Raw genomic sequence first — 17,818 nt, forward strand, 5'->3', positions numbered from 1 at the left:
TTGTCCACTGGTTCTGGTGATTTCACTAAGATTATCAGGCTATGAAGTTCGTATATTTTTCCTCTGTCTTTGAATATTGTTTTCGCTTTGGCTCAGTCTCTTCATTCTTTCTGGAGTTATTTCTCCACTTTTCTCCAGTAGCATATTTAACAACTATCAACCTGGGGAGTTCATCTTTCAATGTATATCTTTCTGTCTTTTCATAGTCTTCATGGGGTTCTCAAGGCACGAATACTGAAGTGGTTTGCCATTCCCTTCTCCAGTGAACCACGTTTTGTCAGAATTCTCCACCATGACCCATCCGTCTTGGGCAGCCCCACGTGACATGGTTCATAGTTGCACTGAGTTAGACAAGGCTGGGTCCATGTGATTAGATTGGTTAGTTTTCTGTGATTGTGGTTTTCATTCTGTCTGCCCTCTGATGGAGAAGGATAAGAGGCTTATGGAAGCTTCCTGATGAGAGAGGCTGACTGAGGGGAAAACTGTCTTGTTCTGATGGGTGGGGCCATGCTCAGTAAATCGTTAATCCAATTTTCTGTTGATGGGCAGGGCTGTACTTCCTCCCTATTTTTTGACCTAAGACCAAAGATGGTGGAGGTGATGGACTTCCTTCCAAAGATCCTGTGCAAGCACTGCAGCACTTGGTGCCCCCAACACTGCAGCAGGCCACCACCACCCCACGCTTCCGCTGGCGACGCCTGGACACTCACAGGCAAGTCTGCGTCAGTTTCTTGCGGGGTCACTGCTCCGTTCTCCTAGGTCCTGGTACACACAAAGTCTTGTCTGTGTCCTCCAAGAGTCTGTTTCTTCAGTCCTGTGTAAGTTCTATAATCAAATCCCACTGGCCTCCAAAGTCAAGTTCCTTGGGAGTTTTCAGTCCCTTTGCCAGATCCCCAGGTTGGGAAATCTGTTGTGGGTCCTGAAACTTTCTTAACAATGTGAGAATTTCTTTGTTATAATTGTTCTGCAGTTTGTGGGTCATCTGCTTGGCTGCTCTATAGTGAGGTTAATGACGACTTCCTCCAAGAGGGCTTATGCCACAGGCTGCGTGACCAGGTCTCCTGCACCCAGAGCTCCTGCCCCTGTGGAAGGCTACTGCTGACCCGTACCTCTGAGGGAGCACTCAAACACAGTTCTGGCTCAGTCTCTCTGGGGTCTCTGGGTCCTGGTGTGCAAAATGTTTTGTTTGAGCCCTCTGAGGGTCTCTGGCAGGCATGGAGTTTGATTCTAAATGCGATTTCACCCCTCCACCATCTTTCTGGGACTTCTCCTTTGCCCTTGGACGTGGGGTATCATTTTTTAGTGGGATCCAACATTCTCCTGTCAATGGTCACTCAGCAGTGAGTTGTAATTTTGGAGTTCGTGCAGAAGATGAGCACACGTCCTTGTACTCCACCATCTTAGGCTCATTCCTTTCCTTGGGTGAGGATAATTCCTTCCAGGATCTCTTATTTACCCTCAAGATTTTGGTTTCTGCATTTCTAGAATGCCTCCTGAACTCTCTGGCTTCCTACAAGAGTTTCACATATCTGCTTTCTAGGGGAAAATGGTATTTATGACATTTGACAGAAAGATTTTATTATGAGTCCTTATAATTCTAACCTTCTATCTTAATGTAACCTGTCTTCATTCTTATTGTTGGTAAGTCGCTACTTGTGTCCAACTCTTTGGGATCTCATGGAATACAGCAAGCCAGGCTTCCCTATCTTTGGTCAGCTCCCAGTGTGTGCTCAAACTCATGTTCATTGAGTCAATAATGCCACCAACCATGTCTTCTGCTGGTCCCTTTTCCTTTTGCCTTCACTCTTTCCCAGTGTCAACTACAAATTGGCACTTGCCAATAGCATTGCCAATGACTGAACCACAAGGGCATTTGCTATCTGCCTCTATGGAGATTGAACCCCCTGCTGCCCTTCAACAACCCCAGAGGGAGTTCTGGGTGGAGTGAGGCACTATGTGCCCCAGGGAATCTGGTGGGACAGGTCTTTAGATAGTTGGATGTTTTTAGGAATAGATTTTATGATCTCAATCCTTGCATCTCCTCATGTCTTCAGTTCAGTATCTCAGTCCTGTCTGACTCTTTGCGACCCCATGAATCGCAGCACGCCAGGCCTCCCTGTCCATCACCAACTCCCAGAGCACTCAGACTCACGTCCATCGAGTCAGTGATGCCATCCAGCCATCTCATCCTGTCGTTCCCTTCTCCTCCTGCCCCCAATCCCTCCCAGCATCAGAGTCTTTTCCAATGAGTCAACTCTTCGCATGAGGTGGACAAAGTACTGGAGTTTCAGCTTCAGCATCATTCCCTCCAAAGAAATCCCAGGGCTTATCTCCTTCAGAATGACTGGTTGGATCTCCTTGCAGTCCAAGGAACTCTCAAGAGTCTTCTCCAATACGACAGTTCAAAAGCATCGATTCTTCGGCGCTCACTTTCTTCACAGTCCAACTCTCACATCCATACATGATCACTAGAAAACCATAGCCTTGACTAGACGGACCTTTGTTGGCAAAGTCATGTCTCTGCTTTTCAACATGTTATCCAGGTTGGTCATATCTTTTCTTCCAAGGAGTAAGCATCTTTTAATTTCATGGCTGCAATCACCATCTGCAGTGATTTTGGAGCCCAAAAAAATAAAGTCTGACACTGTTTCCACTGTTTCCTCATTATTTCCCATGAAGTGATGGGACCAGATGCCATGATTTTAGTTTTCTGAATGTTGAGCTTTAAGCCAACTTTTTCACTCTCCACTTTCACTTTCATCAAGAGGCTTTTAGTTCCTCTTCACTTTCTGCCATAAGGCTGGTGTCATCTGCATATCTGAGGTTATTGATATTTCTCCCAGCAATCTTGATTCCAGCTTGTGCTTCTTCCAGTCAGCGTTTCTCATGATGTACTCTGCATAGAAGTTAAATAAGCAGGGTGACAATATACAGCCTTGACGTGCTCCTTTTCCTATTTGGAACCAGTCTGTTGTTCCATGTCCAGTTCTAACTGTTGCTTCCTGACCTGCCTATACGTTTCTCAAGAGGCAGGTCAGGTGGTCTGGTATTCCTATCTCTTTCAGAATTTTCCACAGTTGATTGCAATCCACACAGTCAAAGGCTTTGGCATAGTCAATAAAGCAGAACTAGATGTTTTTCTGGAACTCTCTTGCTTTTTCCATGATCCGGCGGATGTTGGCAATTTGATCTCTGGTTCCTCTGCCTTTTCTAAAACCAGCTTGAACATCTGGAATTTCACAGTTCACGTATTGCCAAAGCCTGGCTTGGAGGATTTTGAGCATTACTTTACGACCATGTGAGATGAGTGCAATTGTGTGGTAGTTTGAGCATTCTTTGGCATTGCCTTTCTTTGGGATTGGAATGAAAACTGACCTTTTCCAGTCCTGTGGCCACTGCTGAATTTTCCAAATTTGCTGGCATATTGAATGCAGCACTTTCACAGCATCATCTTTCAGGCTTTGAAATAGCTCAACTGGAATTCCGTCACCTCCACTAGCTTTGTTCATAGTGGTGCTTTCTAAGGCCCACTTGACTTCACATTCCAGGATGTCTGGCTCTACATGAGTGATCACACAATCGTGATTATCCGGGTCGTGAAGATCTTTTTTGTACAGTTCTTCTGTGTATTCTTGCCATCTCTTCTTAATATCTTCTGCTTCTGTTAGGTCCATACCATTTCTGTCCTTTATCGAGATTATCTTTGCATGAAATATTCCCTTGGTATCTCTAATTTTCTTGAAGAGATTTCTAGTCTTTCCCATTCTGTTCTTTTCCTCTATTTCTTTGCATTGATCTCTGAGGAAGGCTTTCTTATCTCTTCTTGCTATTCTTTAGAACTCTGCATTCAGATGCTTATATCTTTCCTTTTCTCCTTTGCTTTTTGCTTCTCTTCTTTTCACAGCTATTTGTAAGGCCTCCTCAGACAGTCATTTTGCTTTTTTGCATTTCTTTTCCATGGGGATGGTCTTGACCCCTGTCTCCTGTACAATGTCATGAACCTCATTCCATAGTTCATCAAGCACTCTGTCTATCAGATCTACTCTGTTAAATCTATTTCTCACTTCCACTGTATAATCAGAAGGGATTTGATTTAGGTCATACCTGAATGGTCTAGTGGTTTTCCCTACTTTCCTCAATTTGAGTCTGAATTTGGCAATAAGCAGTTCATGATTTGAGCCACAGTCAGCTCCTGGTCTTGTTTTTGTTGACTGTATACAGCTTCTCCATCTTTGGCTGCAAAGAATATAATCGATCTGATTTCAATGTTGACCATCTGGTGATGTCCATGTGTAGAGTCTTCTCTTGTGTTGTTGGAAGAGGCTGTTTGCTATGACCAGTGCATTGTCTTGGCAAAACTCTATTAGTCTTTGCCCTGCTTCATTCCGTATTCCAAGGCCAAATTTGCCTGTTACTCCAGGTGTTTCTTGACGTCCTACTTTTGCATTCCAGTCCCCTATAATGAAAAGGACATCTTTTGGGGGTGTTAGTTCTAAAAGGTCTTGTAGGTCTTCATAGAACTGTTCAACTTCAGCTTCTTCAGCATTACTGGTCAGGGCATAGACTTGGATTACTGTGATATTGAATGGTTTGCCTTGGAAAGGAACAGAGATCATTCTGTCATTTTTTGAGCTATTCAGAAGCCATTGGCTATTTCCTACTCCCTAACTGCTGGGGGCAAGGGCGGGGGTGGGGTGGGGTGGGTAGGATTTGAGAGGAGTCCAGCTGCCTCATCTACCATCTCTTGTGGTAAACAAGTAATTAGGATGTGAACAATCGAGGAAGCAGGATTTCTTCTGGATATCTAGATGCATGTGAAAGAAATGATTTCAGTAAGCCTGGACACTTGCATCTTACCATACAGAAAAGATCGCTAAATCTCTTCATGTGAGGGATCTTTTTCTTAATTATTGTAACCTTTAATAATCAGATTACCTGCCCCTTGCTGCAAACTGTCTGTCTCCTCCACTGCCTCCTTAGAGTCAGCTGTCTCAAGATCACCTGACATACTCTCTCCTGGGCTCAAGACCTAACATTCCCACAAAATAAAAGCTAATTCTCAGCTTTGAGCTCGCAATTTTTTTTTTCAGCTGAGAGTTTTGTCACTTATTACTTAACACAGATCATTATTTCCTTTGTTGGTCATCAGATATGCATTTAGGGCATCATTTCCACAGGCATTTGTCCATTTCCATACACACTTTTGGGCTTCTCAGGTGGCAATAGTACTAAAGAATCCGCTGGCCAATGCAGGAGGTCCAAAAGACATGGGCTTGATCCCTGGGTCAGGAAGATCCCCTGGAGGAGGAAATGGCACCCACTTCAGTATTCTTGCCTGGGAATTCGCATGGACTGAGAGACTACAATACAAGGGGTCACAAAGAGTCAGACATGACTAAGCTTCTAGGCACACACATTTTTAAGCCAGTGTTCACTGCTGCCCCTGGTTTGTTTTCAAAGAAAGCTGTGATGGAAATATCTTCAGGCTCCTGTCTCTGAAGTTGGAGGTCCCTGACCTGCAGGCAGGTGGTCACCATGCAAATCATTTTGTGAAAAGCTGTGTCCCCCAGGCGGCAGAGAGGAGTGAAAACTAAGTACTCAAGGTATCATGGGGCTCTCCAGGTGGCGCTAGTGGTAAAGAACCCACCAGCCAATGGGGAGGTGTAAGAGATGCAGGGTCCATCCGCGGGTTGGGAATATCCCCTAGAGGAGAGGGTGGCAACCCACTCCAGTATTCTTTCCGGGAGATCCCCCATAGGCGGAGAAGCCAGTGGGGCTACACTCCATGGATTCGCAGGGTTGGACAGGACTGAGCAACGTCGCCTGCAGCAGGCAAGGTATCTTTGGGAAGCATTCTGAGAGCAAAGGCTTCCAGCAACCCAAGGCCCCCACGTGATTCCCTCCAAGCAATCACTCCCCATCTCCCCTCCCTAAAGGGCACAGATACCAGGCCTTGGAGGGCTACACCCATCCTAGAAGAAGCCCCTCCCAATCAGTCAGGCAGACTTTCTTTGTTTCTAGAAGTTCCCGCCCTCAATCCTCCCTTCCTGAGGTCTCAGGAATGCTGAGGGTGAGGCTGCAGCTCTTGGCTCACGGACCTGGGTCTTCCTCTTACATTGTTGCAAAAACCCTCACAGGCTGGGTCAGGTAACCTGGTAGTTCTGTCCGTTATCTCTCATGAATTGTCCTGCGGCCTGCGCTCTGTAATGCAAAAAGAAAGGAGAACTAGCAGGGGTGGTCTGCAAAGAGAACGCAGGAAAGGTAAGCACCAGACACAGGATTGATTAGCATGTCAGGTTTGTCTTGATTATCCGCTACAGACCAGGAACCAAGGAAGTAAAAAAGGAGCTCTGAAAAAGGCAAAGAGAAACAAGAAAACTGTTTTTTCTCAATCATTGCAGCACTTGCAGATTCAAGAGTTGTGTGGATGCCTTTAAAGTTATTTTCTTAACACCCAGATGTGAGTTTGTGATAAAATATCCCCAGAGGAGACGCAGAGCTGGAGGAAGAAGAGGAGGAAATGGCAGCTTCTCAGATAAATGTCCCGTACCAGATCTGGGGCTGTGTCTGCTTTTCCTCCTGAAATGCCTGGACTGAAAACCTGCAAACCTTCAATTCTCTGCTTCTAATTTTTCTACCTAGGGTGTTTGTTGCCAACTGCTTATTTTTTCCAGTTTTTCTTGTATTAAAGAAGACTGGCTCTTTAGACTGTTTCTTCCTTATGACCCAGAGCCCGTTATTCAATGTATGTATCCTGGCTTTCTATAGAGCATGGTGAATTTTCAACATGAATTAGTCAGTTTCAATGTTGAACATAAACCCTTTGTGAAAGACCAACACGGGGAGGCACTGGTATAAAGGATTCCCAGTGGAATGTTGTTCTGTGTTGGGATCCTAGGGAATTAGGGGAAATGCCATGATGAGTTTATATCTGGATGCAACTTCAGGTCTTTAGAACAGGAGCAAAAGGCAATGCCCTTGGAAATAGAATGAACTCAGTGGTCCAGAATTTTTCAGAATATTTTCAGAAATAAAAAAATGTAGTTGGGACTATCCTTTTCCTCTGTTTTGATAAGAAAGACTTACTAATTGTTAGGTAGGTAGAATAGGGAAAAGGAGTCCAAAATGGCGGTGGCTGAAAGACAAGGAAGGGAAAAGCCCGCGAAAATGGAACAAAAGAAGGTCCGAGGACTGGAGTGAGGACCTCAGGTAAAACAAACAACACTCCTGGCTGGCCCAGTTTACACAGGACAGGCCCAGGGAGAGAGAAACATACAAATAGAGGGGCCAAAGCTAGTTCTCTCCCCCACCCCTACCCCCCACCCACCGCGTGCTGGGGCACTCTTCTCGTGTCTTTGGATCAACACGCCCTCACGCCACAAAGATGGATTTTCCTGCTATCTTCTAAATAAAATAGAGCTGTAACACTGAGCTGCAACACTGATTTGTCTAAGAGCTATAACATGGTGCATTCGAGACCTGAGAGCTATAAGACCGTCTATCCAAGACCTGAGAGCTGTGACACGCTGAGGGGGCTTTAATGTCCATCACTCCAAATCTTTCTTTGTTGTGACGAGACAAAGACCCGAGGAACATACACTCGTGTGACACTAATTAAATGTGGTATTAGGCTACACAGGAGGTCTATATGAAGTGAAATTTGCTTAAAACTAACATGTTTTAATGATAGATTCAAATCATGGTTTCCATAATATTGCCAAAATATCCATGCAGTGATAATGCATTCTTCATGTGCTTCTAACCCCATGACTCTGATGTTCACTGGTTTAGGTACTTCTGTGAGATTCCCATGTTATGGAGCTCATGTATTTTCCTTTTGTTTTTAAATCAAGTGCCTTGGAAAGAAAAAGTGAGGGATGTGCCTAAACTATCACAGTTAATGGGGGAATCCCATATGCTCTTAGTTTCTCTTTGCTTTGGAAGATGACTTAATGTTTAGTAGAGATGCTGGGTTTTGGGAGTGGGAGTTTTTGTCACTCAAGCCCAGGTCTGATCATTTCCAAACACTCCATGCTCACACCACAGAGTCTCATCACATTTTTTTATTTTTCAAAATGTTTATAAGAATCTTATTAGTGCTAATCTATGTTCAACTGTATTAAAATTTGATCTATAGCTCTTTGCAAATGATATAGATTTTCAGGAAATTAAAAAATTCAGAACCAGAGCTCTACTTTACTTTACATAATTGTGTATGTCTGTATCCTAGTTTATTTAAAGAAATAAAAATAATATCATCCTCATGTATTTATGTACATTTTAATAAGTTAAAATATTTTTATGTTATTGACATGACAACTTTTCTCTATTAGCTATTAATAATAAGTATGTGTCTGTGTCCATAAACATGTTAACATGATTTGATCGCCCTTTTTTTTTTTTTTTTTTTTTTAAAGATTTCCTGGAGAAGGGAATAGCTACCCACTCTAGTATTCTTGCCTGGAGAATCCTAAGGACAGAGGAGCTATCATTTCTGTTGCACATTCAAGACTCTGTAAAAACTGTCAGAAAGATATACAGTATATACTAAAAGGTTAAAATGTTTCTTGGTGTCAAGGTTACTATCCTGTAAGACCAGTAAAATCTGTAAAAGACTTAAAGTTCAGAATTGAGTATGAATTCTTCCCTACTATTCTACTTTGTTGCTGTTCAGAATGGCCATTCATGGAGCAGAATTTGCAACATTACTAGTTCAAATAACTTGGTAAAAATGGGGCACATTTTCTTCACTCCAGAACTCTTAGATCAGAATCTGCTTTTTTAAAATGTTTCCTGTTTTTTGGTAGACAATTTATTCTGGGTCACACGAGTACAACACTCAAAAATAAATATGCCAGTGTTAATCTGATTACATTATAATTTCTCTTCCACATCAGAATAGGTTCTTGTGAATCATATCCTCTTCCCTTGGGGTTAAAAATATGGTAGAAAATGTTACTACTGTGTGATACCAGAAACTACACTAAATCAAAATCAGTTCTCTGAAATTGCTGTTTTCATTTAGGGTCACGTTAGGAAGTCTTCACTTGGCCATATGACAGTCAGTCCGTCAGGACAGTCAGTCAGTCAGTTCAGTCATTCAGTCATGAGTCGTGTCTGACTCTTTGTGATCTCAGTTGTGTCTGATTCTTTGTGACCCCAAAGTACATAGCATCTGTATTTGTATTTCAGGGACGGCTGATGATCCAGGACGTGACCATAGATTTCCCTCTAGAGGAGTGGGAATGCCTGCACCTCGGTCAGCGGGAACTGTACAGGGACGTGATGTTAGAGAACTATGGGAACCTGGCCTCCTTGGGTGAGGATAACTGCCTTCCAGAATCCCTTATCCACCACTGCGTTTGGTTTCTAGAATGTCTCCTGGAATTTTCTGCTTCCAACAATAGCTTCAGATCCCTGCTTTCTAGCAGGAAATGGATATTTGTGAGTCTAGAAAGAAAGCCTTTATGGTGATTCTGTATGATTCTAACCTTTTTCTTCCTTGATATAATCTGCCTCCTTCACTCTAGCGTTCAGTTCAGTCGCTCAGTCGTGTCCAACTCTTTGCGACCCCATGAATCGCAGCACACCAGGCCTCTCTGTCCATCACCATCTCCCGGAGTTCACTCAGACTCACGTCCACCGAGTCCGTGATGCCATCCAGCCATCTCATCCTCGGTCGTCCCCTTCTCCTCCTGCCCCCAATCCCTCCCAGCATCAGAGTCTTTTCCAATGAGTCAACTCTTCATATGAGGTGGCCAAAGTACTGGAGCTTCAGCTTTAGCATCATTCCTTTCAAAGAAACCCCAGGGTTGATCTCCTTCAGAATGGACTGGTTGGATCTCCTTGCAGTCCAAGGGACTCTCAAGAGTCTTCTCCAACACCACAGTTCAAAAGCATCAATTCTTCAGCGCTCAGCCTTCTTCACAGTCCAACTCTCACATCCATACGTGACAGGGGAAAAAACATAGCCTTGACTAGATGGACGTTAGTCGGCAAAGCAATGTCTCTGCTTTTGAATATACTATCTAGGTTGGTCATAACTTTTCTTCCAAGGAGTAAGCGTCTTTTAATTTCATGGCTGCAGTCACCATCTGCAGTGATTTTGGAGCCCCCAAAAATAAAGTCTGATACTGTTTCTACTGTTTCCCCATCTATTTCCCATGAAGTGATGGGACTGGATGCCATGATCTTCGTTTTCTGAATGTTGAGCTTTAAGCCAACTTTTTCACTCTCCTCTTTCACTTTCATCAAGAAGCTTTTTAGTTCTCCTTCACTTTCTGCCATAAGGATGGTGTCATCTGCATATCTGAGGTTATTGATATTTCTCCCAGCAATCTTGATTCCAGCTTGTGTTTCTTCCAGTCCAGCGTTTCTCATGATGTACTCTGCATAGAAGTTAAATAAGCAGAGTGACAATATACAGCCTTGACGTACTCCTTTTCCTATTTGGAACCAGTCTGTTGTTCCATGTCCAATTCTAACTGTTGCTTCCTGACCTGCATACAGATTTCTCAAGAGGTAGGTCAGGTGGTCTGGTATTCCCATCTCTTTCAGAATTTTCCACAATTGATTGCAGTCCATACAGTCAAAGGCTTTGGCATAGTCAATAAAGCAGAAATAGATGTTTTTCTGGAACTCTCTTGCTTTCTTGATGATCCAGAGGATGTTGGCAATTTGATCTCTGGTTCCTCTACCTTTTCTAAAACCAGCTTGAACATCAGGAAGTTCACGGTTCACATATTGCTGAAGCCTGGCTTGGAGAATTTTGAGCATTACTTTACTAGCATGTGAGATGAATGTAATTGTGCGATAATTTGAGCATTCTTTGGCATTGCCTTTCTTTGGGATTGGAATGAAAACCGACCTTTTCCAGTCCTGTGTCCACTGCTGAATTTTCCAGATTTGCTGGCATGTTGAATGCAGCACTTTCACAGCATCATCTTTCAGGATTTGAAACAGCTCAACTGGAATTCCATCACCTCCACTAGCTTTGTTTGTAGTGATGCTTTCTAAGGCCCACTTGACTTCACATTCCAAGATGTCTGGCTCTAGATTAGTGATCATACCATCATGATTATCTGTGTCATGAAGATCTTTTTTGTACAGTTCTTCTGTGTATTCTTGCCACCTCTTCTTAATATCTTCTGCTTCTGTTAGGTCCATACCATTTCTATCCTTTATCGAGCCCATCTTTGCATGAAATGTTCCCTTGGTATCTCTGATTTTCTTGATGAGATCTCTAGTCTTTCCCATTCTGTTGTTTTCCTCTATTTCTTTGCATTGATCACTGAGGAAGGCTTTCTTATCTCTTCTTGCTATTCTTGTTCACTCTAGCGTAGTGGTGATTATATCAGTTCCATGGTATTAAATAGTGACACCTTCCTCTTAAAGTCACATTTACACTACTTACTTTTGCCTTGTAGTACTTGACCAGAATCTCAGGATCTGATTTTTATGTATTTGTTAGTGTTGTAAGGGTGCTTTCAATAAAGTATTTGGGGAAATCATTCTCTAGGCTGTATTAACATTCACCCGTGTGTTCTCTTCTCACCCAAATACATATTGGATTGGAAAGTGATGAATCCCTGGCAAAACAAATATTCCTTTCTCTGATGAACAGGTCTTGTGGTCTCTAAGCCTGACCTGATCACCTTTTTGGAGCAAATGAAGAATCCCTGGGATGTAAGGAGAACGGACACAACAGCCACATACCCAGGTAGGTGTGAATGGATGGAGCTGATGACTCAGGTGAGAGGTCCAAGGAGCAGTGATGAAGTCATCCTTTGTCATATGCCTTGGGAAGATGTGCTTCAGTGGAAATGATTTTGGAGAACTCTGGGTTAATTTCTGTTGCTGTCATAGACGGACATTGCCTGGCTTATTCTGCCTCTCAATCATTCATGAATTCAGCTCCATGATTACTTTTCTCATTCACAGTGAGAATTCAAATTCTCTTCTTGGCTTGTGACAACTTGCATGAGTTGGCTGCTCTTTCATTTCTTGGGGTTCCTAGGAAAACTGTGTCCACTGATGAGTAAATATAGGACTTTTTTTTTTTTAAGTTTGTTTCTACCTCTAGACAGAAATGTGTGAGTGGAGTTGCAAACAACTGCCAAAACTCTAGGAATCATGGGGACAGAATTTTTTTCTGATTTATAATTTCTAAAACACTGGAAACTACAAATATGATCTTATAAATTTCAAACTCAAGTCATTTCAGTGTATAAAGCAAAACCTCCATAAAATGAGAGAATGCAAATCTCAGGGTTACCTCAATGTTTCACTTTTCTTTATGTGAACTCATTTTAAATATCTGAAGTGTATTTGCTGCAATTCCTCAATGGTAAAATACTTTATTCAATTAACTCAAAGATTTTTAAAATAAATTGGCATAGTAGTTTAGAACCTTTTCCACCATATTTCTAATGGCTGTTTCAAACTATTAACATTTTAGATCATATAAAGAAGTCATTTTAAGTCCTTTAAATCCTTGTTGGAGTGTAGCTGTTTTACAATGTTGTACTCTTGTACAGCAAAGAGAATAAAGTATATGTATAAATAGCCACTCTTTTTTAGATTTCCTTCCATTTAGGTCTCCACAGGGCACTGAGTAGAGTTCTCTGTGTTTGCAACATATTTTTTTAAATTTCACTTCTTATTTAATTGCTTATGACTTTATTAAGTTATCTTGTTTGTTATCAGCTTCCCCAGACTTTATTAATTTATCTCATTTGTTATCAGCTTCCAGTGGCCCTCAGTTTCTAATTAGTTGTATGTCAATATCATTTATGATCTTTAGATACAAACATCTAATAGAATGTGTTCCAATAAAAACACAAGTGGTAAGAAGTGGATTAAAGAATTTCAAGGCACCTAATATTTCTGAAAATGTTTGGTGTCTCCATTGAAGACGACTTAGGGCAAAAGGTAATCATTAGACTGCATGTCTCCACTTCATTTAGCGGTTCCTGCAGCTTATTATTTTGCCCCTTCCTCTGCACCATACTCTGCCCTCTCATTTTATTACATTTTCTGTGTTTGTGGTCTCTACCCTGAAGGCTGCAGGATCCTAGTTCCTCTTGTTTCTTGTGCCTGCCCCTTAGGGGGGTCAGTTTGGTCTTGAGTTTGTGCCCTTATGCCCTTGATGGGTACTTGATTGTTGTGACCCGAGCCTGCCCTGGATACTGAGGGGAGCTTCCCCTTGGCTCTGTGGCTGTCACTGCCCTGTCTGGTGGGGTCTGCTCCCTGGTTGGTGGAACAGAGCCCCCAGATCTGTTTCTGTGGTTCTGATCTGTGGTGGAGGCAGGTGGGATTGGAGCACACCCACTGGGAGAGAAGCCACTGAGCATTGCTCCTCTGGGTGTGTTCACCTCGGGGTGTGCTCTGTGGGTCACCTTCATGCCTTGTGCGAGCTCTCATGTCACCCCGTGTTGGCACTGCCCTTGCCCCCCACCCAACCGTAGGTATGCTGGCACATGGCCCTGGGGCCTCTCAGATGTTTTCACCAGGTCACCAGCATAGATCCTCTGAAGTCAGGGCCCAGGTCCCAGGTGCTGTGGTGCTGTGGGGGCAGCTCAGACTCCGGCCTGGCCACACCCCCTTGCGTATGAGCCCACAAAGTTTACAGTTGCTAAAGTTGCTAAAGGTACACCTGCTGTGACTGGGGGAGCCCTCCTTATCCTTCAGATGCTCTGTAGGGGCTGCGTTGACAAAGCCGGTTGTGGGTGTAAAAGCATGGTTAGTGCAGCTGCGAGGAGAGACTTCAGCTTTTCTTCTTTAACCCTGGGGCTAGCTGTGCTTTCAGCTCCATCTGCGCATGTGGCCTACCCACAGATGTCTGCTCCAGAGGCTACCCCGGGGCACAGGAGTCTGCTGATGGTGGAGGAGGGGCATGGAGGGAGGCCGTAGCTGGGGCTCCATAGAGCCCACCCGGGTGGTGGCCCTTCCTAGTGCCAGGAACGAGGGACCAACACGGGGGGAGGGGCTGCGATGGGCTTCTTCCCTTTGGGCACCGCTCGCCGATGGCGCTCTGCGCTCTGGCGGTGCAGGCTTCCTCCGCATGCATTCCCGTCTGCAGAGCCCCTCCCTCTCTCCCGTCCCCTCAGGATGTCTCCTCACCGCCAACCGCAGTCCTCTGCCTCAGTCCGCTCTCCAGACCCCACATCCTAGCACCCAGCCCTGATCTGCAGCGGTGGACGCCCTCTCAGGCTGGGTGGGCAGGGCTGGAGTCAGTACCCTGTGAAGAGGTCTCACTCTGTCCTGCTGCCGCATGCTGACTGCCATGTTCTCTTCCCACAGAGAATGAGGCTCCCCTCTGTCCCAGCTGAGTTCACACCAGCCCCAGTGAGGGGCTTCCCCGGAGGTGGAGCCCTCTTCTGTCTTCCGGTCCCCCAGGGTTGCAGGTCCCATCCCACCCCCTCTCCTCTTCCTCCTCCTTCTTCTTTCTTTGGTCCTACCTGGCTCAGCAGGAATCTTTCTTGTCCTTTTAGGTGTTGTAGATCCTCTGCTAGGGTTCTGCAGAGGCTCTGTGAGAATTGTTCCATCTGCAGATGTATTCTTGATGCATTTGTCAAGAGAGATGAACTCCAAGTCTGCCTAATCCTCTGGCATGTTGATCCTTGTGCCCCTATTTTCTCTAAATCTTTAAGGATATTAACTGAGAATAGTACATAAGAAAACTTTTATTTGGTCTCTTTCAGCTATGTCTTCTCACAACACCCATGGTTTGATGTCAAAGAATCCAAGGTTTGAAAATTTAATCCAAAAAGCAAACCTAGAACTATATGAAAGAGCTCACCTCGGAAATGAACATTTAACCAAAGACTGGGGATATACAAGGGTACGTGAAAGACTGAGAGGATGTTTATATGGACATAAAGAAATTGAGACCGTTTCACATAATGTGGACATGACTGCCAAAAGAAATGAGCAATGTGAGTCAAACCGGGGAAAACACCCATTTCAGTCATCAACATCTGCAGAGAAGTGTATCTTTGTAAGTGATGCCTTACATCATTTTTTGAAACATACATATTCTCTGAGGGGGAATGTAGAAAATCTGGACGGTCATCCAGTCTCTACTCCAAATGCTCGTTCAAACCACTCTGAACATAGGCTTCAATTACACATACATTCAACCACGTCTGAAAAGGAGAAGTTTAAAAATGATGGGGGAAACTCACAATATAATCAATTTGAGGGATCTGTGAGCAACGGGTCATCATTCTTCCACCAACAGACAGGTTTTCTCCATTCCAAAACGTGTAATGTTGATAGTAATGGAAGAGACTTAATTCAGCCATCACTGTTTGATACATATCACGATAGGGTTAATATGAAACAACTTTTCGTGTGTAATAACACGAGTCAGGCCTTAAGTAGAAGCTCCAACACCAATAGTTACCAGAGTATTTATGATGGAGCAAGAAACTCTTCATGCAATGAAACTGCATATAACATTGAGCAAGACTCTGATCTTATGAAACATCAGGCACCTCAACCTTCAGATAAGGATTCTACAAGTAATAAATGTAGGAATATCTTTTATCAAACATCAGGTCTTCCACTAAATAGGAGTACACATATGGGAGAGAAGACTTACAATTGTAGTGAATATGGTGATGTTTCTAATCAGTCTTCAGAACTTATTCAACAGCGAAGTATTCAGAATCCACAGAAAAACTGCCAGTGTAAGAAACGTGAGAAAGTCTTTACTAACGCACTCAATCTACATAGACATAGGAAAAGTCATACAGGATGGAAAACTTTCAAATGTACAGAATGTGGCAAAGTGTTTAATCAGAGTTGAAAACTTGGTCAACATCGGTGAATCCATATTGGCAAGAAGCCTTATAAATGTAAGGAATGTGGCAAAGACTTTTGCCATCACTCAAGTCTTACTTACCATCAGAGAGTCCATACAGGAGAGAAGTCTTTTAAATGTAAGGATTATGGCAAAGCCTTTAGACAGTGCTCATGTCTTCATAAACATCAGGTAATTCATGCTGGAGAGAAACCTTATAAATGTAAAGAATGTGGAAAAGCTTTCAGTCAATATGCAACTCTTAATAAACACCAGCAAATTCATACTGGAGAGAAGTCTTATACATGTAAGGATTGTGGCAAAGACTTTAGCCAGAGCATAGGTCTTACTTACCATCTAAGAATTAATACTGAAGAGAAACGTTATAAATGTAAAGAATGCAGAAAAGCCTTTAATCAGAAGTCACATCTTACTCAACACCAGCGAATTCATACTGGAGAAAAGCCTTATAAATGTAAAGATTGTGGCAAAGACTTTAGCCGGCTCTCAGTTCTTATATACCATCAGAGAGTTCATACTGGAGAGAGGCCTTTTAAATGTAAGGAATGTGGCAAAGACTTTAGCCAGCACTCAAATCTTACTTACCATATGAGAAATCACACTGGAGAGAAACCTTATAAATGTAAAGAATGCAGAAAAGCCTTTAATCAGAAGTCACAACTTACTCGACACCAGCGAATTCATACTGGAGAAAAGCCTTATAAATGTAGACTGTGGCAAAGACTTTAGCCGGCTCTCAGATCTTATATACCATCAGAGAGTTCATACTGGAGAGAAGCCTTATAAATGTAAGGATTGTGGCAAAGGCATTATTCAACGCACAGGTCTTACTTGCCATCAGAGAATTCACACTGGAGAGAAACCTTTTAAATGTAAAGAATGTGGAAAAGACTTTAGTCAACGCTCCACTCTTACTCAACACCAGCGAATTCATACTGGAGAGAAGCCTTTTAAATGTAAAGATTGTGGCAAAGACTTTAGCCAGCTCACAGGTCTTACTTGCCATCAGAGAATTCACGCTGGAGAGAAACTTTATAAATGTAAAGAACGTGGAAAAGCTTTCAGTCACTATTCAAATCTTACAAAACACAAGCGAATTCATACTGAAGAGAAGCCTTATAAATGTAAGGATTGTGACAAAGACTTTACCCAGCACGTTGGTCTTACTTACCATCAGATAATTCATACGGGAGGAAATCTCATAAATGTAAGGAAACTTGCAAAGGCTTTAATCAGAGCTCTCACCTCACTGGACATCAGAGAGCATGTCCTGGAGGGAAACCCTAATAATGAAATAAGTGATGGAAGAGGTTTGTCCTAAACATACAGTTCAGGAAACTCAAGACTTTTTAAAGAAAGATATGGAATGATGTAAAGAAAATATAGAAAACTATTTATAAAAAATCAAATCTAAATATCAGGAAATACATACTACAAAGCATTTCATAAATCCTGTTTTCTGAAGTTCCTCTTAGGGAGAAATATTGTAGATAATCATTCATAGTTAAAATAAATAGAAAATTGGTATGTTAGTATGGATCACAAGATGAAGAGTTGATGTTTAGCAATGTAAAGTTACTAGATATGTATGTTTGTTTACATTGACATGATTTGTGATTATATGAAAACCAAAATGAATGTAATTCAATTCTCAAATTACTCCATGCTACGCTTCATTTCTAGTGTGCATGCCCTTATGTTTTTGATGGTTGCTACCTCAAAGATGAGAGAAGTCCTTCTATCTAGAAAAAAAAAATTTATATTTTTCTCCATTATAAGATTAAGGACACAATAATGTAACATGTACAGTGAACATCTAAATGGTGGTGTTTGTCATTCATGTCGCACATCCCTATAAGTCATCATAATGTAAATGTTCAGGGAATAATTCCACATATTAAAGTAAGATGTACATTTTCAATAGTTACGTCACTTGCTTTTAAAGTAAAATACAATGACAGTTCCCTGGTGGCTCAGAGGTTAAAGCATCTA

At 42.6% G+C, this 17,818-nt stretch overlaps 1 pseudogene; it reads left to right on the forward strand.

Annotated features, from left to right (window-relative positions):
• Positions 1-15,337: 15,337 nt before the first annotated feature.
• LOC120873050 lies at positions 15,338-17,113 on the forward strand (annotated as a pseudogene).
• The last annotated feature ends 705 nt before the right edge of the window (positions 17,114-17,818 follow it).

The sequence above is a fragment of the Oryx dammah genome, unplaced genomic scaffold (assembly GCF_014754425.2).
Source record: "Oryx dammah isolate SB20612 unplaced genomic scaffold, SCBI_Odam_1.1 HiC_scaffold_13, whole genome shotgun sequence".
Taxonomy (NCBI): Eukaryota; Metazoa; Chordata; class Mammalia; order Artiodactyla; family Bovidae; genus Oryx; species Oryx dammah.